Below are 26,665 nucleotides of genomic sequence, written 5' to 3'. Positions count from 1 at the left end.
GTTTATCTGAAAGGACTTTAAAGACACCTGTTTTTATATTTATCTTTGATTGTATTTGTAAGTATAATGTAATGATAGAGTTTACAAATGTTTTTCAAAGCAGTTTATCATGTTGTGGTTTTTTATATAAGAAGTTTATCGCTCGGAAGAAAAATATTTTGTAATGCCGTACACAGTGAGTTTACTTCTTATTACTAACATTACTTGGTGTGAATAGCATACCAGACTATATTAAGAAGTTTATCATAGGCACGAAAAAATTCAGGTTGAAAATTGTTACCATATTGTCAGTTGGCTTAAAATCTGACAATGAATTGCCTTGATGCCAATTTATTGTTAGATCAACATGACTAAAAGACAAAATTTCATGCCCATAAAAAAGGCAACATACATATTCAGCTCTATCCAAACAATGTTGGATAGACATCACATTATCCAAATAAAGTCCAACTTTTATGTTTTGTTCTAGCTTCATCTATTCTTTTTTTAGATAATTTCAGCTTAATCCTCTTGTTGTGACTTGGATAAAGTTTAAAATTAATGAATTGTTACTTATTTTAACCAAAAGACTTGTTTAAGTCAGCATTAGTTGTCTAATCCTAGCATTTTCTGATACAGACCTTAGCCATAAGTATATATTAATATATATTTGTATACATGGATATATGTATGAACTGAATATTTTATGACATTTTTGTTTGTGTGTGTTTGATTATGTATGCAATTTATTTATAATATCTATATATTAAACTTTTCATATTTCTTTTCTATTCAATATATTACTAAACTTTCTCTCCTCTCTCCTGGCTTTTCTTTAGCTTGCTCAAAGCCAAGGAGGGAGATGAGGCAAGTTGCTACGTCTTTCATTTTTATTTTTAATATGATATTTTAATGTTTTTTTAATAATTAATCTAAAAACAGTTTGTAAGTTTTTACTAGAATTATTATACATAGAATAAATAAATAAATTAACATTTTGTATGTTTAAAATTTTTATAATTACAAAAAATTTAAGAATTATATTCATATAATTTTATTAATTAAATTTTTTTAAAGTTTATATTTAAAAAAATAGAATAGAATAGTTATTAAGATATTTATAAATTTTTCTTGAAAGATAAAATTTTTTTTTTCAAAATTAGATTTATGTGACATTTCAAATTTTTGTTGTATTGTTAAATCAGAATTTGATAGAACACACTGGATTTTTTGTAACAAAAAATATATGCGATTGATTCTTGTTTTAACATTTCTGATATAATGTCAATCTCTTATAATGGTAAAAATATTGCTATGAATCTGTTATCTACATAACTTGTGTGCCCAGAAATTACACCACCTTGCTTAGCATCAAGAAAGAGATGCCATTTTTTCCAACTTACATTTTATTGAGCAATTTTCACTTATTTATATCTTTATCTTCAATAGGAGGTAAAATATTAAGCCTGTAAGTAATTTCAAAGGTTAAAACTGAATCCCTGGCATTTTGAATGTAAATTTAGTTCTGCTTGTACCTTTGTTGAGAATAAATATACAAATAGGGGTGGCAAACTCATTGGAGCCAATGCAATGAAATAGAAGTAATTTAGCTCTTTAAGCAAATCATTGATTCAATCAGAAGCGATAAGTTGATATATAATTTCTCGAGAGATGCTCTCTTTATGATAGGATGACTGTGGGACAAAATGACTTCAAAAACAATTGAAAACTGTTGGATTCATACTGTTTTAATTTCATCCTTAAATCTTTATGAGGATAACATAGCAGAAAACATTTCAAAACAATCATCCAATCTTCAAACACTTGAAACAAGATTTCAGTAGATCATCCATTATCAATGGAAGAATTTCCAACATTGGACAAGGAAATTTCCACTTTTGAAGAAATGAATATGGACAAAATAAGGGAAATCACCAGGAAACTAGGTAGCTTTTTTATGATGAGTCAAATTCAAAAGAAAATGCAATTAGTGCCAGCACCTTCTACAAAGCAAGTGAAAGACAATCAAAACTAAATAATAACTTTTCTAGAAGCATATTCATGTGATGTTGATATACTGCATCACTTTTTTTGCTCTATTTTTCATTATAGTATTATTCTTGCATAATCCAGAAACCAGACCAAAACAGATATAGACATTATACTTGGTGTGCTAGGGCTGTGCTAAACCAAAGTTTTGATATCAGTATTTGCTTGATCCTGAGATCATTTGATGTATAAATAATTGATAAATTTTGATAAATACTGAAAGTTATCAAATACAAAAAATTATTGAACATCAAAAAATATGAATTACTAAAAAGTGTTGAGTACATAAATAAAAGGATTTAAAGATAGGTTTCGAAATTTACAATTGTTAGGCTGATACACAATGTCTGTTGTAGATTCATGATGCAAAGAATTATGCAATACCTGACAGTAAAACTATATAGTATTTTAAAGAAGTGCCAACTGCACAATTGCCTGCTATTACTAAGAATTATATTGGATATTACATACTGTTTCAATAATAATTGTACCAAACCAAAACTAAAATCAATAAATGTTTACATTATCAATATTTTAGAATGTTGATATGCCCCTGAAACTGATAAAATACTGACTTTATCAGCACTGTTGTATATAAGTATTTGTTGTCAATGATGAACAACTCCTTACTTCTTTCAACATAACAGTTCTCTCAGCTTCTAGGAGATTGAACTTACTGTGTTAAAAATTTGTGAGAACTGCAATAATTCTCCAGATATTCCTTTCATAAATACAATATCGTCATAATTTTATAATACTCTCTCCACTGCAGAATTATACGTGTAGGTAGGTATGTCTAAACACACATTTTCCTGTTATGCTATAATCTGAAGTTAATTATTCTTTATTCTTATAATAACAAAGTTCACAGCAAGATGTTAATGCTTGTTTCTAGTGTCCCTAGAATGGTTTTATAAATAAAACAAAATTAAAAAAAATAAGTAAATAATTTTGTCATGCCAAAATGTTCATAAAATAAAAAGAAATAAGAACAGTCTTTTCAGTGTTATCCATCTTTTAATACCTATAAGTAGACTTACCAGACATCCCAGACAAACCGGGACAATCCATTTTGACTGGGATTGTCCCGGTTTGACGATGTTGTCTCAGCGTCCCGGTCAGTTTGTCATTTTGTCCCGGTTATTTGGTAAAATTTTAAAAGTGCCGAATATACAAGAAATAAAAATAGTGCAGTCTCGAATAAAATGGCAATTTGGCAATTACATTCACTGTTGCCAATCTAAATATTTTGTATCTAGATCTAAGTACTTTTAATGTTGTCTAGATATTTCCCCAAAATTTATAGCATATGGCCTAATGAATTTAGATGTTTTATTTTTTCACAGAATTTATAATAGTACAGTAGCCTATGAGATCCAGATATTTTTATTTCATTTTTTTTAGATATTTTGTTTCAATTAGAGTTGGCAATTCTGAAACCTACACTGGCCACATCATTGCTGCACATAATCATATCTTACTCGATTCAAATTACTAGTCAGCATTTGCGCTTATTTCGTGCATCTTAGAGATTAAATTAATTTAATCTCTAAGATGCAAAAAAAAAAACAGTGTGTTTACTGATAATTGAATAAAGTTTGTGATCATATTGACGAAAGATAAAATATGAACTGTTGCTTTTCAGAATTTTCCAACTAACTTATGGTGGGCATTCAAACAATAAAAATCACTTGAAATGTGTGAAACATAAAGCAAGCAATAGGAACTTTCTCAAATATTAGTGTTACTTATTTTATAAATTGTTTGTTAAGTTATAGCATGCAATGCTTGTGCGATCTGCCTAGGGGAAGCCTTCCGGGAGGTCTTTTAAGGGAAACTGACCCCCACTTAGGCATTGCAAACGTGGAGAAAACCTGGAAAATTCCATGTGGCCAGCCCATCCGAGCAAGGTGTGATCCCACGACTGAACTCCCAGTGTTCAGGGTACGAAGACCTCTTGGCCACTGGCGGGCCTTTATTTTAAATGTACTGATGTTAAGTGACAAAGAATTTTTAAAGAGAGTTCACACTTGTGATAAATATTAATAACTTCTTAATAATAAGGTATGTTTAGTTGAGTTATTAAAAATTGCTTTCAACTCGTTGTTTTTGTTAACACCTTCTTTGTTTAGCCTTTTCAATCATAGGTACTTATCCTAGTAGGCTTTATTTTCTATTGTGAGTATTTTCTCAAAATTGTCCCGGTTTGAGAAAAAAATATTATGGTAAGCCTACCTATAAGCATTGCCCAGTTTAAAATTGGATTCACACAGAACTGGCAAACATTTGTTGTGAATTTAAAAGAAATCTCTGTTTGTTTAGGCAAAGATCCCAGCATCTCACAAGCAGATTGATGTCCCTTGTGTAAAATTCTGGTGGTTGCTGGTAAAAAAAAAGAAATCTTTGACCCTATTCTTTATCTCATAATTTAACATGAATCTTTGCAAAGTTTTCTTGAGAGGCCCAAAAATGTAAAAGTCGCATGGCGACAGGTCAGAACTATATGGTGAATATTCTATCAATAGTATCATCCAGTGGAATTTCTATAACATGGCAATGTTGTTGCACTTGTTGTATAGGGATGGCTATTGTTCATTGTCATGAAGAAGGATGACGTTTATATGAGAGTAGTCCTGGGCATTTTGATCTTATTGCTTTGCACAGCCATGACAGAGTTTCACAATAGCATTTTGAGTTGATTGTTGTGTATGGTGGCATAAAGTCAACCACAGTGGTCCATGGCAGTCAAAAAAAAGTCAACATTACTTTTCCAGCATTGGGCATCATTATGGATTTCTGATGTGCCATGGAGGATGTGTTTTCATTACTTGCTCATGTTCTTCAATAAATGTTCATACAAATACTTTCAACATTTACTTAAGTCTTCCTCAGACATATTCCAGAATGTTAATACAATTTTTAAAATATATTGTTAACATAAAGCAGATACTTGCTCAGCAAATAATTAGTCTAATTCACAACACAACACCTTTACTTGTTGCTGAGATAGTTTTATTGAAAGAACTAATGTTTTCGGCCTACTCAATAGGCCATTTGTTAATCCATTCCATTTGGAACAAATTATGAAATTTGGAGAGCTTGAAATCAAACATAAGACCAAATTGGCACATATATAAAAAGATAATTGTGTGGAATTTATGAAAACATTATTAATGATTATTATTTTATGGTTTTGAACAGTGTAATCCATATCTTAGAAGTTCTAATATGGGTTTATTACATGTTATGGTTATAAATAATAGTGTCTTTGAAAATATATATTAAAGTAATGTTCCATTGTATACTTATTTAGTTTTGCGAATAGCTTTTAACTTGCCTTTAATCGTAACCTCACTATTTATAAGTTATGGGATGATATGAATAATGGACACAGAAATGATACAATAATAGACCTACATACTGTATTTCAAGTTCCTGACAGAAATGGATGTTTCATGTTGGGTTCTTGTATGTTATCCTTACTTTCAGATCACCAATTAAGAAAATAAAAGAATAAATATAAACAACTTGCTTAATTAAAGTACAGTAAAAATGAATAAATATATTAATTATACGTAAACAAAGCCTGACAAGTTATAGTAATAAACAAATGGTGCTGCTGAGTTTTAATCAGATTATAATATAGCTAATTAATTATAAAGATAATGTTATAATCTGATAATTAATTAGCTATATTATTTATAGCCTGGTTAAAATCTAGCAATATTATTTGTCTAATATGCTAATTTTGAATAATATCAATATAAGATCAAATGGAAATCATGTCGTGATTATCTCAGTATTTGCCTCATAACCAAATGAAGTACATTGGAACATGGTTAATGTCATCAAGCCTGATCTTATGCTTGCTAAGTGTACAAAAATTTAGAAAGTCATCAACCTCCATTATAAGAATACTATATCAATTTTAGGTGTTTAGTATTTTTATCTAATGCTTAGAAACTATTGTTTATATAAATTCTTATATAACATAATATAATATATTTGTATTAAAATTGTATTGATACATGTACTCTTGATTTGTTTATTAACCTGGGAGGGGTCGCATGACCCATTCTGACCCACACCTCCTATTTCATGATCAACTGAATCGTTAATAATTAAGTTTTACCGATGTGACTTACAGTAGCTTCCTAAATTTATTGTTATTATCGGAACGTATCGCCGTTACTCAGTTTCTCAGAACACATTAAGAGATATTGGCTCTTTTGGGTCATGGTGACCCACAGAGACCCTTGACGTCTGCGTAAATTTGTATTATTAATGTAATGTAAATAAAATAAATATTTTTTTTAAATCATAAAGTGACATACATTTTCTATGATAAAAATAACTTCTATCATCACTAATTTTTTCATGTTTTTTTAAATAGTTAAAATTTTTCAGATACTTATAAACATTTTCCCCAAAATTTTACATGTAAATTCGAATGTTAATAAATAATTAACTAAGGCTTACAAACCGAACATATATATTTATTAAATTACTAAACAGAATGAAAAATAATATTTAAAAGAAAAAAGTGAAAAAAGTTGAACGGTTAAGAAAAAAATTAATATCTAAAATGCGGGTCGAGGTGACCCGCAGCGACCTCTATAGGTTGTTGACCTTTGCGACCTCACCCGGGTTAATGTATATTTCCATGTGTTGGTAAGAGATTCAGCATATTTTGCATTTGAACATCTGCCCGCTAACTACTTTTGTCTAAATATTTCTATTTTATGTATCCATGGGTTGGTGAAGTGTTACTCCTGATGATCTTTGCATTATTCCATATTATCTCAGTAATCACCATAGTGGCAAAACTGGCTAGAGCTGTGTTCTATTATGCAAGTCATATTTGTGCTTATATATTCATTAATATGGAGAGTACATGGCTGGTTATCCACTGATTTTGATCAGCTTGGACGTGGTGAAACTACATCAAAAATGAGTGGATATATGTTCAAGCTTTTTGTCCACTGTGCCTTGCAAGTATTAGTTTTTCGCATTTGAAAATTCAAAGATTCATAGTATATAGTTATAAGTAGTCCTTGAATTTTCTGGATTTATCTGAGAATCAGAGGAGAATTCCAAAAATAACACATTTTGCTTCTGACGAAAATGAACTTTTTATATTTTTTGAATCGAAATCAGCAAAAATATTCAATTTATTGGATATTTTTGCAATTTTTTAAAATACATTCATAATTTTCAGAGAAATACTGTCATGTATGCAGTCTTTGATATCATTGTAGGTACCAAAAAAACCATTTTGGATTTCAAAACAAAAGCAGAGAGACCTTTGACGTTGTTTTGTAAACACTGTTGCCAGGTTGAATTACTTTATACCACACTCAGGATTGTTTTAATTGATGAAAATAAAAATTATTAGTGTCTTGGCTATCTTTTGAGCAAATTTAATTTTATTCAGTAACTTTTTGGCTACTTTTTAATAAATTATTGGTTACAGTGTGAAGTGCAGAAGTGTGCTCAGCATTGAAGTTTTATATTCGACTACAGACTAGGAAATTTAATGGGTAAGCATAAAAGTTCTGTGTCTCAACTTCTGCTGAAGTGGGCGAGAGAAGCTAAGTTAGCCAAGAGAGATTTCGCAGTGGATTGCTTAAAAGTGTTCTGCAAGGTATATCAAAATGCATTTGTGTGCATGAAGAAATCACATTTTGAGGATCATGTGCGTTCTGCAAGACACATGCAAGCAGCACATTGACAGAATCAAACATCCCAGATGCAGCTCACAAAAGTGAATCTCAGGATCAAAGAAATATTTTTTTTAGATACAGCAAATACCTTTATAGGAGGCAATGTAGAATTGCATAAACTGAAGCATCCCAAATTTAGAAAAATAGACAAAGCAGAATCTTCTTGATGAATCAACACTGGAAGAATTATCTTCCACGTGTTCATCAGGAAGTGCTTGAAGAAATATACAAAGAAATTAGTGACAATGCTATATGGTTTGCTGTAGATGAAAATATAGATGCATGCGGACAATATGTTGCTTTAATGGTAGTGCAAAAACTTGATGGAAAAGACTGCGATGAATTTTATCCTTTTTTATGTAAATTTCTGGAGAAGACAAATACAGACACGATAGCAAGATTTGTTCAGGAAGGTTTAATGCTGTTGTATAATTAAAGTTCTCATCAAGCTTACAGATGGCACAGCCTTCTGTAAGCATGACAAGAACTTTTTATATAATCTTATTCATGTAATCTGTCTGAATCACACTTTACATCTACTGGCCGAACAAGTTCATTTACATTTTAAAGGTGTAAAAGTCCTCATTTGTTCTGACAAGAAACTACTTGCAAAGACACCAATGTAAACTGCAATGCATCATGAGCATCTGCCAGATACTCCTTTGCCACCCTCTCCCATAATCATGATATGAGGCACATGGATAAAAGAAGCAGTATTCTATGTGGACCATTTACTTGATTTTCAAAATTGTATCACTGAACTGGATGAATCAGAAAGCTCGTCATTATGGATGTTAAGGAAGCTTTGGAGAATCTGCATTTAATTGCTTCTCTAGTTTACGTCCATGCCCATTTGTTAAATTTTCCTGATATCATTGAAGCATTAGAAGCAAGAGGGTTGTCACTTGAAGAATCTCTAAAAAATTTTTCAAACAGTAGAGGATTCTATACAAAATCGTCCTGGTTTATGTGGAGACAAACTTCGCATGAAACTGGCGGCACTTTTGGAGAAGAACAGTGGTTTTTCTGTGCTTTGTAAAGTTAATAGCTGTCTAGTTGGAGATCCCTGAGGATGTTGGGCTTTAAACCTTTGCTGAAATACTATCCTGTGACTACAGTCAAGACCAAGAGAAGTTTTTCATTGTATAAAAAGATTCTCACTGACCATCCACACAATCTGACAGAAGAAAATAATAGATTTCTTGTATGTGCATGGTCATATTCAATAGTTTATAATATTATATACTGCATTAATTAATAAACAGATAACTGAAGAAAATTTGATAATTTTGTTTTATTTATATAATTAATTTTGTTCTGAGAATAAATCCAGAAACGTGATCTTTTCAATCTGATTTCGGATCTGAAACTCCACTTTTATCAATCCGAAAAATCCAGGGCTTAGTTATAAGCCATGATGGATGACACATTTGACAGCTCACATAGTTTGTTAACTTGATAATATTAATGCTGATAGCAATAGTTTTAGTTTTGAATCCACAATTTTTTTATATATACAATTTTTACATAATAACTGCAGAAATTAAAGATACAATCATGATTTTTGATGTGATGCTGATAATTTTACAATTATAGAATGAAAATGGACATCTGTGAAATGCCATATGCCCAGAGTCATTATGTTTTTTACATGCATCCTCTGGAGAGTTATCAATCTTTTGGATGATCTTATTTCAAATAAGGGAGCATTAAAGAACAATTCTTAAGCATATTCAACTGTATGTTGTAGAAAACATGGAACATTTTGTATTTGATATAACTTTACTAACATATTAAACTACTCAGCTTGTAGCATTTTGTTCTTTATAATTTGTAATGAAAGTCATAGCAATACATACAAAATCATAGTGACTTTCTTGATGAGTGGCTTGTATTTATGTATTGTTTCTCAGCCATTCCATCTTAAAAAAAATTTATTTCAAATGTTTATATCATTTTGATTTATCATGTGGAAACAAATATGTTTTTTTCACAAATCAGCCAACCTTTTAGCACAAAATTTGAGCTTATGTTTTCTTTTAGAAAGTACTTTTTAAAACTTTTGTTTGGTCACTTTCTGAGACAAAAGCACAATTGATCTAAGAATATTAAGTCCCATTTGTTATAATGAGAATCATTATAAGACACTTGATTACTTTATACTAGTGATGCTACGAATAGTGATTTTGCCAAATACTGAATATTCGGCTATGCTCTCGGCTAAAGCGCCGAATATTCAGCAAAATATGTGTACTGTACATTTCGCGGGTGACAGGTTACGACCTGTCTCATAACAGTGGATGCGGTAGCGACACCATGGGCGCATTTGTTTTATTTGCGAGTAGATTGGTGTCACGACACGCAATATGTTCATTATTATATCAAATTGTATTACTAATAGTCCTAATTTGAGCTTGAAACACGGTTCAACTTTGATGAGAATGACAAATATCTGGTTGCCACTTTTCTTGACCCGCATTTCAAAACTAGTTTCCTGGGATTAGTTCAAATGCAAAGAGCAAAACAAAAAGTTCTTTTAGAAGCTCTGAAAATTAGTTGTGATGAGTCTACTAGTACCAATTGATGATTCTTCTCCACTTCGTAAGAAAAGAAATATCAATGAAAATGATAAAACCATTGAAATACATGACAGTTTCTGGAACTGTTTTGAGGAAGTCGCTACAGAAAATATGCAAAATGATGAGGGATGTGGAGAAAAAAAGTGCTATTGCCAACTGAGATTGATTTTTATATGAAAACTGTTCGCCTAGATCGGACGGCAGATCTTTACAAGTGGTGGTCAGCAAATGCAAAACAGTATCCAAGCCTGACAGAATTAATTAAGATTTATCTATCGTTTCCTGGCAGTAGCATATATAGCAGGGGTGGGCAAGCAAGAGTTCAGTGGGAGCCAAAATATAGGTTTTGCAAAATGCATGGGAGCCCGCAGTTCTGTACGGTCATGGTGGGTAGTATAGTAAGGCATGCGATTTTATTAATAATATAAAATTAATATAAAACAAATATTGAATTTTTTTTAATAAACATATTTTCACAAAATTATAAAAATAAAATTGTAAAAATAATAATAATAAACAGAAATTAACACTTTCAGCAAGAGCCACATGTAACTGAAAAAGAGCCGCATTTGCCCATGCCTGGTATATTAGTAAGAAGCTACTTTCAGAAGCGGGTATATAGTTTATAAAGAAAAGCGCAATCATTTGCTATCAACAAATGCTGAAAAAATTGTTTTCATTCATCACAACTTACCACTGATTAGATTTTAAGTATTAAATGTATTAATTTGTAATTAAAATAAATACATTTTTGAGTAATATGTGCGTTTTTTCCGATGATTGGTATTTGGTATTTGGTATTCGGTATTCGGCCAAATACTGAATATTAAAAAAATGGCCAAATACCAAATAGTAGCCGAATATTCGTGGCATCACTACTTTATACCTTCGACCCTTCCATTTCATTAATTGTGAAAAAAAAGAGGAACGTGTGTTTTCCTTGTTCTTGTTTGCATTCATATATTTTCTCAAGGAACTATGACATGGTTTCATGTCCTTTAGCACTAGTAGGACTCTTGCTTTTTTCTGATTCATGAAGAGGTTTATATTCATGTAAATTATGAATTATGAACTTACATACAACAGCATTCTCATCAGGTTCTTCATTATCAGTTGCTAGTGTATGGTCATCTTCCTAATTTAAAAACAACAATAAATAATATTCTGATTGAATGTCAAGATCAAAAAGTAAGTGTTTACTTAGTGAATCAGATTGGAAATCGTCATTCTCCAATTCATTTCCATTTCTATTGAAATAATCATCAAATATCATTGTTGATGATTTCATGAAAAAAGTGTAGGTATTGATAATGCCTCCATAATAAACCATGAGTGTAAAATGTTTTTATTAATAAATTACCAATCAGCAGAATAATCAGCACATAAATGATAGATATCTGATGGAATATTTATATTTTTACACATAATTTGATGTCTTTGACTCCTCTTGGTTACTTTGCTATTTCAGTTATCATATGGCATTGTCAGGGCAAATAATAACAACAACAAACATTATAACAAAAACCATATGAAGAGTGGTTATTTTAGCCTACCATTGTCATGTTTTCACAATATTCAGATGGTACAAAATGGCACAATTTTTCCTTGGTCAAGTAGCTCTAATACTTCATTGATCATGTTAACTCTAATATTTTCAGTGAATGGTACTGTATGATATGATTCACAGTCAAATATCAAATGGTAATCTGAGGATGAATCAAATTTCATGAAAAATGGACCAAATATTTAAACTCGGCACTCCTGGAAACCCCTTAAAATGTATTTCTCTTAACTCGGCAGCTCACCCATGAGTATGAGTCTTAACTTGACATGGGTGAGCTGCTGAGGGGAATGCCACCCGGGAGAGGTTATGGGAAATTGGCCTCTATTTAACTTGAAGAAAACCTGGAAAACTCCACATGGCCAGCCTGTGAACCTACGATCATCTACCAGTATAACAGTTTTGACTCTACACAGGCGAGTGCTATGTTCTACTCATTAAAGTAATAATATAGCATGTTTGCTTTTTTTTATATCATTGTTGCAGTAATTAAGTGAATATAATATATATTTTAAAAATTATATCCTTGTATGAATTATATTTAGTTTATTATTTTTTAAACGTTTTGCCAATAGATGGCACTACATGTAAATCCAGCTAATCCAATGTAGACAAAAATTAATTGATATATATTAATCCAATAGATATTTTAGGGTGGTATATACAACATCATCAAAGTTAGTAGTATCTAAGTATGCAATTGGTTGAACAGCCTAGAAGTGCATAGTGAACAAACAAACATTCTCATTTATAGGTATAGATAAGCAGTCTTAAAATGTTTTCAATATCTGGATTATCATCAAAATATTTTTGTATTTGCAAAACAAATATTTATTTCTTGCATATACTAAAAGATACTATGCTGTGTATCAATGAGTCTTTGCAATGGTGGTGAATACACACAACAAAACATAAAATGAATCAGATCAGTCAGATTTAATGTACCACTAACTCAACAAAATGTAAATATAAATGAAACACGAACAAATCCATTAAATGACATTCATGGAAGCGCCATGTTTCTCTCTTGAATTTTAAACTAAACCCACTGATCCTCACAGTACTCCCTACCCAAAATATTCTTTATAGATGCAACAGGAATGAAACTGAACAGTCTTATCATGAAATTACTTCTCCATTAAAGCTTTAATTTCCTTTCTATGTATCTTTTTCTTTTGCTTCTCTGATGTGAAGATCTACTGGAACATCCATGACAATTTAATCATTAAATATTTTTACAAATATCACAACACAACAAACTTTCATAACATTTATATACACTGAGTGGCCAAAAAATTAGAGATACCCTCTAATAATGAGTTAGTCTACCTTTAGCTCTGATCACAGTTGATATTCTTCTTGGCATGGACTCAACAAGTTGTTGATACTGTTGCTGAGGAATGGCAGCTGTACATTGGGTCAGATTGGATGGTGGCATTTCCAAACTTTGAAGTGATCTTTCGACTTCATCCCACAAATGCTCCATAGGATTGAGGTCAGGAGACTGAGCTGCCCATGGAAGCAGGTTAAAATCTGATTGATGTTTCTGAAACCAATTTGAGACTGATTGAGCATGGTGGCAAGGTGCATTGTCCTGCTGAAAGTGACCATCTCCATCAGGGAACATTACAGCCATAAATAAGTGTATGTGATCGACAATGATGTTGAGGCAAGCTGTGCTATTCAGAGATGTGTCCACAAATATCAGTGTACTCCAGGAAAACATTCCCACACCATAATTCCAGTGCCACAAGCTTGAAGAGTTGTCATTTGGCAGGAGGGGTCCATGAATTCGTGCTGTTTGTGCCATATTCTGATCCTGCCATCTGCATGATGGAGCAGGAAACAAGATTCATCGGACCAAGTTACTTTTTTCCAGTTCTCTAGTAACAGTTTCATTGTTCCTGGGCCACAACAGGCACCTTTTCCTATTTTTCTGTGATACTAAAGGCACTCTTGATGGTCTCTTGCTGCTAACGCCCATCCTTTGCAAAATCTGTCTTGTTGTGTGTTGGAATATGCTTTGTGATGCACCTGCATTGAATTCAGCTGTAATTTGTCATGTTGTTATCCTTCTGTTGCTGTGGACTATGCCTGCTGATCGTCTTTTACCTCTCTCATTCATCAGCCTGTTTTGACCAGAATTGTCCTTATCGCTTGAAGTTTTTTCTCAACTGCATTGTTATCTCATTCTATGTTGCTGTTAGACTGATTTACTTTCAACTAAGGGGTGTGTTTAATTTTTTGGCCACTCAGTATAGTTTCTTTTAATTTTTTTCTTTAGATCACTAAACCTCTTTAGCTTCCAGCAAAACATGTAAAATGTAGCAATTTACAAATGTTTGTGGAATTCACATGATTCCAGCTTCAGGTTTACAAAGTTTGTTGTGAATTGGAATGCTTCAAATAGAACTCGTGTAGAATTCATATTTGAATAGGACATTATAAGATATTCACTGAGCCATACTATGTCACCCAGGTTATAACAATGTTTCATACCATGCCCACCTTGCTTTGGATAGCTGTATTTCATTGCTAGAGTTGATATAATTGGAGTTACAGCTGACTTTAAATATTTCAATGGACTCTAAGAGTTTGATGTTGTTCCAGTTTGTGGAGGATCTGATGAGCTGTATCTGATTTAATTTTATCTCTATATTAGGGGTGGACAATTATTTTTTCCAAAGGGCCACATGAGAAACTTGAGCTGAGCTAAAGGGTCAAACCAACAATAACTTGAACTTAACTATATTCAATATTAATTTTTTTCAGCTGTAAAGAGCAGTAAATTATATAATTTATATTATGTTACTGGTAATCAAAAGACTAAGGATTTTCTATTACAACAAAGGTATAAAATTGTGGAATAAGTCAAAAATACAAGTCATAAACAGGAAAACAATAATTATATCAGTGTTTCATTTTTCAACACATAACTGAGAAATACTGAATAGTTGTTTTGCAAATATAAGCAATTAATTAACTTAATAAAAAAGCAATAAATCCTTATGATGTCTTTCAGTTCACTTTTTCATTCAGTGAGAAAAATCAAGTCTTATTTTGGGCTTCAACAAGTGCACTGAAATCAGGCTGAGGTCTGAAGTAGAAATGCGTGAAGCACAGCTGAGAAGAGTACATCATTGATAAAGGATCTGTTTGGATTTGTTGAAGATCCATCAAATTATATGAAGTGTTATTTGAATCACTATTGCTGTATGCAACTAGCTTGGCTGGTATAATTTGACTTGGAACAGCTCTTGGTAAATCTGCATTTAATGGAAGATCTTCACTAATAACTTAGTGCATTTAAACTTAATGATAAATTATATGATTTAAGTGAGGTAATTACTGAAAAACTCAATTTTGAAAACAAGAAAAGTTTTTTATCCATTGCAATTCAAAATATGAATGAATTGAAATGCACAGTGCTACCTGGCAAATATTTTTTTATAAGTGATGTTCATGACAAATTGTGATAAATCTACCTAGTTTTTTTATGTTGCATATGATATTGAGTAAATGTAAACAAAACTTATGATAAAATTTTCTTCCTAACTTTTTAAAGGTCCATTGCAGCATTACAAGAATTTTGTGACATAATTTGAAGTGCATAATAACTTGTTTGAGACAAAAAACTTAATTTTGGCAAATTGTTGGTTATTTTTAATTGATGTACAGTACATTCATCTGGCAACACTTGTAAAAAGTTGTTTGTCAACATAGAAAGTAAAGATGTAAATGTGTATTGCTTGTTATTAGAGTTAAGTAAAGAAGTAAATAAAAAAAAAGGTAATGTTTTTATTCATTATTCAAAGAGTGGTAATGGCGGTGAAGAACAGTGATATTAATATTCCAATATTTGACGGAGTAGACTGTAGTAATTGGAAATTACGCATGTTCATGTTTCTACAGCTCAAAAGGTGTAAAGATGTGGTAATGAGGGCTAAAATTAAATTCGACGATGACAAATGAGATATCCCAGTGACTAACTATATCTACAGCAGAATAACTAACAAACAGCTAGAATACATAAGCAAACTCAATACAGCTTACGAAATTATCCAAAAGTTTGATGAGATGTATCTGAAAAAGTCAACAGCTCAGCAAATTGTGTGCCGACATAACCTCAAAAGTATCAAATTGAAAATTATTCAGATGTATGCTTATTCTTCGACACGTTTGAAAAAGTGGTGAACAAATTAAAGCAGGCAGGTGCTATAATATCAGAGCAAGAAAAATTACACTACATGTTAAAATTGCTACCACAGAATTATAGTCATATTGGTGATTTAATAGAAGTTTTACCAGAAAAGGAGAGAACTGTTGACTATCTGAAAAGCAAAATAAAATTAAAATATGCAGAGGAAAATTCTAATGAAGAGTCAAATGATAGATCAAATGTACTTCGAGCTGAAGCCAGGTCATCATTTCAGAATAAGTTAAAATGCTTCAGCTGTGGTAAACCTGGCCATTTAAAAAGAAATTGTCGTTCTGAAATTGAAAACCATGGTTGAGGTCGTGGTTTTTCTGTTTATCAAGAACGTGGATTGTTCAATGCCAGAAACTTTCAGAGAGGATGAGGAAATTATCATCAAAGCATACATGAATATCAAGGAAATAGTTTTCAGGCTACTATTGCAAACAATAGTTATACAACAAGTAAAAATGAAAAACCAAAGAAAGATCAAATAGAATGGTTACCTGATAGTGGTTTCACAGACCATATTATTAACACTGATGAGTTTTTGAAACCTGTGAGACACTGAAGAAACCTGTAAAAGTAAAATTTGATGATGGAAGAATATTAGAAGCTACAAAAGTTGGCAATATTAAAACTTTTTCCCAGTTTATGGACAAAATTCTGAAGTGACATTGAAAAATGTTTTTTTTTTTTTTTTTTTTTTTTTTTTTTTTTTTTTTTGTAAAACGTCAAACATTCAGTTGTTTCAAGAGGGAAATTCTCAAAAATATACATCCCATATGGAAGGCTGATAGCTGTTGTAATCAAAGATGATAAGCCATATAAAATGAAAATTTATATCAATGAAAGAAAATCACAAGTGAACATGAGTAAAAGTAATATGACTATAAAAGAAAAACTACATAGAACACTGGGACATATCAATTTTAATAACTTGGAAATAATGTGTAAAAATGAATCATTAGATAGACTATCCAGTGAGATTGAACCAGAATATTTAAAGTGTGCTGCATATATTGAAAACAAAATGCATAACTTACCATTTCATAATAACAGGAGAAGAGCAGAAGACATATTAGAGATTGTACATACAGATTTAAATGTAAATGGACCACATCAAACTACAGGAAATCTTGGAGAAAAATATTTCTTAAACTTCATAGATGACTACAGCAAACTAGTTAAAGTTTATTGTATTTGGACAAAAGATGAGGTGTATGAATGCTTAGTACGGTATGTTAATGAAGTTCAAAACTTGACTGGAAAGATGTTAAAGGAACTGCAATGTGACAATGGGAAGGAGTATATGAATGCAGGAGTTTTTAAGTTTGCAAAAGAAAAAGAAATAATAATAATACCTTGTCCAGCATATGTGCATGAACTAAATGGAACTGCAGAAAGATACAATCGATCATTAATGGATATGGGGAGATGTCTTTTATCAGAAGCAAAAATTGAAAGAAGATTTTGGCCAGAAGCAATTAAAGCAGCTGCATATCTTAAAAACAGAACCTTAACTAACACCATTGAGAGAAAAATGCAGTAAAAAATCTAAAAATGTATGGAAGTGAAGTATTTGTAAGAATTCCAGAAGAAAAACAAAAATGTAAATGGGACAAGAAAGCAGAGGTTGGAATTTTGATTTGATATACAAACACTGGATATAGAGTATTGATGAATAGCAGAGTTATAATGGCTAGACACTGTGACATAATAGAAGATGATGTAACAAACTTCAACAGCCATCCTGATATACATTAAAGCACTACACCAACCAAAGCCAAATTATCAGGCTAGAAATGGCTATAATAATAATGATTTATAAGATAACTAGCGGGTGGGCCCGGCGTTGCTCGGGCAAAAGTAACAATACTGAAGATTAAGATTATTACCTTACCTGTTTTCACAGAATGCAAGAATTGGATCCTCCGTTTCCAGACTAATTACAGAATTTTTAGATAGTTCTAAAAATATGTTCGATTTTCCGCAAAAACGAAAAAAACTGCATCTGCATCTTGCATGTCACTTTCTCTTAACACTTCCATTGTTACTTAACATTTCCATTGTTGATGGAAGTGTTAAGACTTAATCATGTCCCTCTCCCCCGTGGGGAGGAATTTCGAAAAATCTCTTCTTAGTGTGCGTTCTCGTGACGTACCCTAACTATGTACCAAATTTCAACTTTCAACTCCTAACCGTTTGGGCTCTGTGCTGATTATTATCATTATTATTCTTTTCTTTTCTTTCGAAGACACAATGTAGTGACGTAAACTTAAACACTGGGCGAATTTTTCATCCTTTTTATTCGGTTGGAACGCTTTTTTATTACATAACGCGTTTCGGGCCGATGCCCCTCTTCAGCCAACTAAACATTAAAAAGTGAGAGATGACTATATACAAATATTTAAAATAAATATCGTGACAGTATACATAATTAGTTTTTTAGAGGTTGTTACCTTCTAAATCCTGGTAAGAGCTTGTATACCGTTAAAAGCTGGTCCGTACCTCATTCGGTAGTTTAGACGGATGTAATAGTCCAAGGGTACGAATCTTGATAAAAATTCCATAAAAAAGGAAGGTTTAGTATCAGTCTGTAGAGGTATACGGGGTTATTCTTTCACAAATCATATTCGTGAAACCATACCTGAGATTCGTCTTCCGGTGTGTTGTCTAACACTGAGCTCGTACTCCTCCACCTCAACTGCGGAGCACGATCTATTTTTAATTTGCATATGTCTGGTCGAGCATTAGCAGGGGAATGTTCCTTTTTTTTTTTTTTTTTTTTTTTTTTTTTAATAGGTTTCTTTTCCGATAAAATTATTCGGGGGGTTTAGCGGTGATTTTTTTAGAACATAGCACGTGGCCATTGCTATTTTTTCCCGCTTTTAGTATTTTTAATATTTGTCGCTATGCAAATGACGTAACAGATCGTAAAACAGTTTTTTATTTTATAGTATATTTTATAGTAATTTAATCCAGTTTTCATTGATTTTTATGCTTAGATTAGTATTTATGCAGGTCTTATTTTTATTTTTAATGATTTCTACACTTTCTTTGAATTTTCTGTTGTATGTCTTCTTTTCTCTATGTAAAATGCTTGTTTTAGTATCATCGATTTTACAGTTATTTAACACACAATGGTCATGGAATACTAAGTACTCTAGTATTCCATGACCATTGTGTGTTAAATAACTGTAAAATCGATGATACTAAAACAAGCATTTTACATAGAGAAAAGAAGACATACAACAGAAAATTCAAAGAAAGTGTAGAAATCATTAAAAATAAAAATAAGACCTGCATAAATACTAATCTAAGCATAAAAATCAATGAAAACTGGATTAAATTACTATAAAATATACTATAAAATAAAAAACTGTTTTACGATCTGTTACGTCATTTGCATAGCGACAAATATTAAAAATACTAAAAGCGGGAAAAAATAGCAATGGCCACGTGCTATGTTCTAAAAAAATCACCGCTAAACCCCCCGAATAATTTTATCGGAAAAGAAACCTATTAAAAAAAAAAAAAAAAAAAAAAAAAAGGAACATTCCCCTGCTAATGCTCGACCAGACATATGCAAATTAAAAATAGATCGTGCTCCGCAGTTGAGGTGGAGGAGTACGAGCTCAGTGTTAGACAACACACCGGAAGACGAATCTCAGGTATGGTTTCACGAATATGATTTGTGAAAGAATAACCCCGTATACCTCTACAGACTGATACTAAACCTTCCTTTTTTATGGAATTTTTATCAAGATTCGTACCCTTGGACTATTACATCCGTCTAAACTACCGAATGAGGTACGGACCAGCTTTTAACGGTATACAAGCTCTTACCAGGATTTAGAAGGTAACAACCTCTAAAAAACTAATTATGTATACTGTCACGATATTTATTCTAAATATTTGTATATAGTCATCTCTCACTTTTTAATGTTTAGTTGGCTGAGGAGGGGCATCGGCCCGAAACGCGTTATGTAATAAAAAAGCGTTCCAACCGAATAAAAAGGATGAAAAATTCGCCCAGTGTTTAAGTTTACGTCACTACATTGTGTCTTCGAAAGAAAAGAAAAGAAACGAAAATACAAAACACGGTTTCCTCAAGATAGATCATTATTATTATCAACTCATCTCGATTGTATATATATATAGATTTGGTACTAGAGTTAGATGTTAGGTGCCATCTCTTGCTAAAGTTAATAATTATAATTTTAATTAAATAATTTAATTAAAATTATAATGCCTGTCAATGGTCATAACATAAGCTTATATATACTGGAAGAGGAGATCAGACCAGAGGGTAGTGTAATTGGCAACACATCTTCACGGTAAGCAGGAGTGGGACTCAAACACTCAGTTTGAGTCCCAGTTCTTTTCTTCCAATTCACTCTAAATTATTTAAATTATTTAATTAAAATTATAATTATTAACTTTAAAAAGAGATGGTGCCTAACGCCTAACTTTAGTACCAAATTATCTTATATATTATTATTATTATAGCTGTTTCTAGCCCAATAATTCAGCTTTGGTTGGTATATTGCTTTAGAAGATGTAACTTTGTGTGGATTCAAAAATGAGAAAGAGGAAAAGAATGAAGATAAGGAAGAAAGACAAAAGGATTCAGACCAAGCAAAGGAAAAGGAAGGAGAACATTCTACTAATACAAACCAGAAAGAAAAGGATAAGACAAAAGACTTGGAAAAGGACAATACACATGAAGAAAATAGTAATGATGAGATAAAAGATGGTGATGAAAAAAGGAAAGGAAAAAGATCAGGAAGACGAATTAAACGTCCACTTTGCTTTGATGAAGAATTTGGTTATTACTGTATAAGTGTAAATTACTGTGATGATACTGTTCCAGAAAATTTTCAGGAGGCAATGATATGTGTTGATTCAAAGAAATGGAAAGCAGCAATAAATTCTGAGATGGACAGTCTTGTGAAAAACAATATATGGACACTTGTAAGCAAGCCTCCCAAGGACAAAAAAGTAATTGATGTGAAGTGGATATACAGAAAGAAGAGTGAAAGTGAATATAAAGCCAGGAGGAAACTTGGAATTGTTACTCCAGTGAAAAATCAGATGGAATGTGGTTCATGTTGGGCATTTAGTACTGTAGAAACGTTAGAAAGTATTTAAAATACTTTAAGTCTTTATACTTTATTCTACATTGGTAAGAAATAAGGGTGCTGCAAGAAAAAAAATTACGAAGTTGGGATGCCACTATTAGAAAAAAGTTGAAAAACCCTGGTCTAGTGTCACAAAATAGTCTCTAACTGTTTAACATAATGTGGAGCAATAGTATTGTCTCTGAGTGTTGCTAAAGATCTTCAAGAACAGTGTTTGCTGTTGGCATCTTTCAAAAACTTTATATAATTCAATGTTCATAATCAGTTGTAAAACATTCTGATACAACAGTTAATTAAGATATCAGTAAATAGATGGGAAGTTTATGACAATATGAGGCTTATAGGACATAAATCTTATGAGCTAAGTTCCTACATTTATTTGAAATAAAATCAATCTGGATTTTTGTTAAATAAACTTGGGTGTCCATTTATATCTATTTATGTCTAAATTTATGAAAAGAGCATGTAAAGAAAATACTGAAAGTGTTAAATTTACACGATGAAAAATTTTACAGAGATGCAAAATGTTGCAGTTTTTTATAATTTCTTACTAATTGATAAATTGGAAAACATTTTTTCAATGCAAAAATCAAGTTATATAAAGTTCTATACACAGGGTTCCTACACACCTGGAAAATCAGGGATTTTCATTAGTTATGGAAAGTCAGGGAATTTGTTGAAAATTGTCAAAAAGTCAGGGAATTTGTCTTCTTATCTGCCTTGTTGATTTCGTTTGCTGAATATGGCTGACCAAGAGTAGCCGTCTGCGGGCAGCAAGAACTAATGCCGCAATCTTTAATAAGAAAATATACCAGAATCCATTTTGAATTCGAAATGGCTTTTTTCACCGTTCTGAAGCCATATAATTTTACAGTTGTGGATTAATAACAGGATAAACTACTTTTATGTAATAGTGTTAATTTTTTAATTTTCATAATTCAGTGATTATAAAAACATGAATTTGTTAATTAGAATAAAAAATAACTAATTAAAAATTAGTTTACAAACTTTTAAAACTTGAAATTGTAATTTATTAGAATGTTTACTTCAAAATAGCTAAATAGATCAGTAAAAATCCGTAATTTAATTGTTTTTCATGTTTCAAACAACACCAAAACAATTTTTATAGTTATGTTGCAAAAGAAAGAGATTTGTAGTTACAATTCTATGCGCTGAACTTCTATATATTATTAATGTATAATTGTAATTTTGTTTGATGTATATTTCTGTATTTATTTTATTTTATTTAAATTCTATAAGTTTTAAGAATCCCAATTATCATAATATTATGACGTCATAAGAATACAAGTGTGAGGTTTCAGAATTGTCCTGAAACTCACTAAAATAGAAAAACAAAATAATTAAATTATTAGATGAAAAAAGGAATGAACGAACATTTTTTATAGAAACTTGAGAAATAGTCAAGACAGTGCACCTCTTAAGATTGATCATTTGGATTGGAGTTGGAGTTTCCATTGTTTGAAAAGACAATGAATACTTCTGCAAACTCCGATTCTTCGATTGACGTAAGTAAATCGGAGAATCCATTAGATCCCCATCATAAAGCGTGGGTGATGGTCCAAAACCAATCCAGGGAATGATCAAAAGACAGGAAGGTGATAAAAGCCAGTGTCTCAAGGACTGTCGGAAGAGATGACTCTCGACAGTCTCATGGGCTGTCGAGAGTCATCTCTTTCGTAGCCATTGCCACCAATCACCTGCAGTCATTTGCCTTTTCCCTGCACTTTTCTCCGCTATATCGCTGCTGCTGCTGCTTTTTCCTTCCCCAAATTAACAGTTGCCTTTCAAAAGGAGGACTTTTCTAATTCAGGAAAAACACAAGTGATTTACGTTAGTGCTAGACATCGAACAGAAATCAAATGAACTTTCCTTTCCGGATTGTTTACTGAACAGTGCTCCAGATTCCACTACGAACTTAAGACGAGAAATGAAGACAACTTTAATTGTATTGTAAGAATAGTTTTACAATAAACGGATTAAATGGTAGAGGTGTCTTCGTCCATCTGTAACAGATTTCCCACATACTTATTAGTCCCTCGACTTTCCTCACATTGGGAGAATTAACTTTATCCCCTTTATTTTCCCAAAGGGAAACACAAGTCATATTTCACACAAGTGAAACACAAAGTTTCAAATCTTATGTTCTAATTGACGTTTGAAATTATGTTAAACCTGAGGAAGGCTATTTAAGATTGCTGAAAACATTAGTTTGTTTAATTAAAATTTGCTATAAAAGTGAGAAAGATGGTTTGTGATATGATTTGCAATAATTATAAGATTTGTAATTAAGGGTTAAAATAGATAAATTTTATGCAAAGACGAAGTTTAATGCGAAATTAAATAAATAATAAATAAAAATTATTAAAAATAATTATTAAAACTCTGGCTTTTGCACTGAAACCAAAAACAAAATGGCGGCAACGGAACATTTTTTTTTAATGAGTTCCAATTCAGCTAATTTTTTGCTAGATTTAGTGGATTTGTTAGAGAAGCTATAGTAAAAACTTACACCTATCCCTCTTTATATACAATCTATTTTTATGCAACTTTGAAATAATGTGGTTGACAAAATAATACTGTTTGTTGATTTTATGCTATCTTGTATTTACTAGATTTACATACAAATAATATTGATAAATGATGATAAAATAAAAAGCTCATATTTCGTTTGTAAATTGCTTATTTTTTCATTACATTCAAGTTGTGTATTCTATCATACATTTTTTCTATAGGATGTATGTATACTGTATTTTTTTAATGTGGCAGTCTTTGAAACATATCAACTATGCAAAAAGAGGGATAGATATACTCGATGTTCACAGTAAATAAAATGCTGTTTTATTACGTTGATATTCCCGGTAAGAAATGAGAGGGTCAGGGAATTCAAAACAAAAATTTGAGTAGGAATCCTGTATACAGGATAGAGAGTTTGATTCAAAGTATTATTAGTGTAATTTCTTACTATGATATACATATAATCTACAGTGTAAATTTTTATTAGAAAGTTTTTCATATAATTTACCTGAGATTATATTCTTATTTATTTGCTTTCTTAGCATATTAGCAAAAAATGATGCAATTTGTAAGGATATACAGTAATTAAAAATAAGTATTAATTTGATTAAACAAGAAATTAAAGAAATTAGCAATTTATTTTAAAGCGGTACAATGAAAGTTTAAAATTCAAAATTATACAGAATACAAAATAGGTGGTGTTGGATTTATGAATGAAGATGACTGAAACAAGTAAATTAAGAAAATTATTTCCCCATTAAAGGATCTGTTGCATTTACTAATTGTACAATATTATAATTAAATGTTAAATGTAATATTGTAATGGGCATTACAATAAATACACACTACATAACAATAACTTGTAATTAAATTAAACATGAAAGAATTTGGCAAATATCTCAAGGAAATAAACTACAATGAACACCATTGGTTTATATGTGGGATCTGAAAATTCTGTGAATGTTGCTAGGTCAGCAGTCAGGATGAAAAAAATTCTCATTGTTTTCTCTGTGAATGGGACAGAAAAGCTAAGAATATACATTTGGTTCAGCAGGAATTGCCAGCTAAAAAAAAAAAAATACAACTTGTGGTTAAAATCATTGTCAGGACTATCCCAGTGGATCTTGATAGTATCATTACTTCATATTAAGTTTGGGCTAATGAAGCAATTTATAAAAGTCCTATTAAAAGATGGATATCTGTGTTGAAAGTTTCCAGGTTTGTTTGAGGCTAAATTATAAATAAAGGGCATATTTACTGGACCTAATATTAAAAATGTGATTTCTGATGCAGAATTTGATGTTATAATAAATGAATGACTTTTGTATGATTCATAGTAGTAATTTCTAAGTTTTTAGGTAACAAAAAGAATCTAAATGACAAAGAAATTTTGAAAAATTTATTAGTTAGTTAATTAATTAAGTATAAAGAATTGTGTTACCATATAAGTCTGAAAGTTTAGTCAGTTAACTTAATTTATATTTAGAATATTTTCCTATAAATTTTGGATCACTGAGTGATGAACAAAGTGAAATATTTCGTCATGATATCAATAACATGGAAAGGATATATTTTGAGATGTTAATATGATGACAAGCTACTGCTGGATGATTTATAGGGATTCATAAGAGAAAGTGCACAAAACAAGTCACCAAAGTTTTTTGGATTAAAAACAAAACTAAGAAATGATAAAAATTAGAGTTGTATGCAAGTCAATGGCTTTTATTATTGTTTTATATTAAATACATATTAAAAAATAGCTTGGTACTTTTATTGTATTTGTTAATAATGCACATAAAAATAACTATTCATTATTAAAACAGTTTTTCTACGGGTTAAACTTTACAAACCTGTATTGTAAATATAAATAAAAACAATGAAGCTGTAATTAAATTTTACTTGGTTTCAAAAACCAAAAGTGTCACTATTTTACTAGTATTAATACATTAGTCTTTTCTCTAATCATGTATTATTTTATTTGCTGTGGTTAAATGAAGATGGTGGAAGGTGTTTTTTGCTGTTTACAGGAACCAAGAAAATGTTTCATGAATTTAAAAAAATAAGTTTTTGTTAGAATTATAATAAAGTCAAAAATAATTAACAGAACGTACTCAGCAAATAATAAGTAGACCATCAAAATGCACTTCAATTTTCTGAGATAATTTATTACAACAAAACTAACGTTTTCAGCTCATTCGATAGGCCACCTTCGGGTTATATGAGAAGATTAGAAAATCGGTATTCCAAAATAGAATACATAAATTTAAATACAAAAAAATAATGGAAAATAAGAAAATAACAGAAAATTATGTATGTATAAACATAAAAGAAAACAAAATCAGATATAATAATAAAAATTCAGTAATAATACCTTAAATAAACAGTGAAAGAAAACTATTAAAGGTATGTTTATAAAACATGAAATTATAAACTAAGGAATAATTTAGGAGTTCATAGAATACTTTTTAACCATGTATTTCCATGCAGACTGTAAATCTTCAGCATCCTTGATTTGATGCATGCATCCACTAGTTTGCTTCTATAATTTTCAATTTTCTCAACACTCATAGCCAGTGTTGGGGTGCACAAGTTTAACAATATCTTCTTCATCCCATTTTACTATAGAGCCTTGAATCTGCACCATTTGGGAAAGCACTGTAGTGTTGGATCCTTTCTTGACATTATACTTGTGTTCTTTTAGTCTGATTCCCAAACTTCTTGTTGCAATACCAATACAGTTTTTTTTATTCTTAGTTGTACAGTTTCGTAAGGTATCTTATACACCCCTGCTTTTTGTTATCCTTGTCATTCCTTAAAATTGTCTATAGGTTTGGAGCTCTTTTCAAAATCATTTTTTATCTCTTGTAGTCTGTAATTTCTTTCATGATGCCTTTTGTATT

At 31.0% G+C, this 26,665-nt stretch overlaps 1 protein-coding gene and 1 long non-coding RNA gene across 3 annotated transcripts in view; both read left to right on the top strand.

The window, feature by feature from the left end:
• The window catches only part of SCAR (wiskott-Aldrich syndrome protein family member 3 SCAR), a 98,494-nt gene that overhangs the window by 26,394 nt on the left and 45,435 nt on the right, over positions 1-26,665 (top strand). The gene's annotated exons all lie outside the window — the stretch shown is intronic.
• LOC136975002 (uncharacterized) lies at positions 12,443-15,364 on the top strand. The gene is made up of 2 exons (XR_010880734.1): positions 12,443-12,572; positions 15,117-15,364. It is a non-coding gene; the product is annotated as an uncharacterized lncRNA (long non-coding RNA).

Source organism: Centruroides vittatus, unplaced genomic scaffold (genome assembly GCF_030686945.1).
Source record: "Centruroides vittatus isolate TY-2023 unplaced genomic scaffold, ASM3068694v2 contig_361, whole genome shotgun sequence".
Lineage (NCBI taxonomy): Eukaryota > Metazoa > Arthropoda > Arachnida > Scorpiones > Buthidae > Centruroides > Centruroides vittatus.
The sequence above is the reverse complement of the archived record's forward strand: the minus strand, read 5'-3'. Positions and strand labels throughout refer to the sequence as shown.